Source organism: Capsella rubella, unplaced genomic scaffold (assembly GCF_000375325.1).
Source record: "Capsella rubella cultivar Monte Gargano unplaced genomic scaffold, Caprub1_0 scaffold_4, whole genome shotgun sequence".
Taxonomy (NCBI): Eukaryota; Viridiplantae; Streptophyta; class Magnoliopsida; order Brassicales; family Brassicaceae; genus Capsella; species Capsella rubella.
The window spans coordinates 13,891,323-13,892,452 of record NW_006238920.1 but is presented as its reverse complement, the minus strand read 5'-3'; the positions used below and the strand labels follow the sequence as shown (position 1 = coordinate 13,892,452).

At 35.4% G+C, this 1,130-nt stretch overlaps 1 long non-coding RNA gene across 1 annotated transcript in view; it reads left to right on the top strand.

Annotated features, from left to right (window-relative positions):
• Nucleotides 1–445, top strand: part of LOC111831192 — a 2,940-nt gene extending 2,495 nt beyond the window's left edge. Inside the window, exon 3 of the long non-coding RNA XR_002834420.1 lies at nucleotides 229–445. This is a non-coding gene — a long non-coding RNA (uncharacterized LOC111831192). The remainder of the gene's footprint in view (nucleotides 1–228) is intronic.
• The last annotated feature ends 685 nt before the right edge of the window (nucleotides 446–1,130 follow it).

The window sequence follows — 1,130 nt, the reverse complement described above, 5'->3', positions numbered from 1 at the left end:
GCATAATATTTTCTATCTCTTGCAGTGTAAAATTCTTGATTTGTGCCTCTGTTAAATTTAATTCTGAAAAAAAAAACGATTTAGTTATATAAAATATTTATATATGCTATTAATAAACATGAACTGAAATATGTGTAAATTCCTAACCTGGGTTATTGAAGACGTCTCTCTTTTTGTTTTCAATATCTTCTGATAGCAGTTTCCATGTCTCCTCCCACACATGCTCAGGTCTTGAAAGTGAATCAGATAGGAGTAGCATTGCAAAGAAGTTTCGTAGATAGTCTCCAAAACACCAAAAACTTGCGTCTCTCAAACTTTCAATCCAAAACTGATCATCATCCAGTATCCCACGCGCCATACATGCTTCTTTGTATGATTTGTAGACAACTCCTTTGTATTTTTTGATGTCGTCATAACAGGTTGGACCCTTGACAATATTTAGTAACACTCGAAGAAAATACTCATCTTCTAATTTCCTAGGAACATAGTGAATTCGACCTAACGAAAAGCCACGACTCCTCTTCTTGAATTGCTTATTTTTTCCATCCCAAATGAAATATCCTGGTATTTCAACATATGTCAGGTCTCTAGCACGTTTTCCATGTTTTCCTATTGCATTTTGCCTACACAAAGTCATCCAAGCCATGAATTGTGAATCCTGATTCTCCACTCGTTCCAAAACGTCTTCGATATCGTCGTTTTCATCATAATAGGCTGGTTGCTTTCCTTCATCATGAAAAGACAATTTCTGAACAGGAGTTGATCTATACTGGATTGGGAACTTAAAGATCCTCCATATTGCCTCCGATGCCGAAACGTACCTAAAAAATATTAACGATTTTAAAAATCAGCAATAACTATTAGAGCAATAATATTACCGACTTATAAATTCAGCAATACGTATCTGCTCATACGTATAATAGTGTGATATGTGTGAGTTATATATAATTAAAATATGTACCCACCTACAATCAAAATAATCTTTGATTTCGTTAACCTTTTTCTGGTTCGTAGTACTTGGTCCAGAAGATGTTGTCTTTCCGGCTTCAGTTGCATTAACTGGTTCTGCATTAACTGGTTCAACAATGACTGCGACGCGGTCTGGACCCTTATTGATGTATTTGAATAGG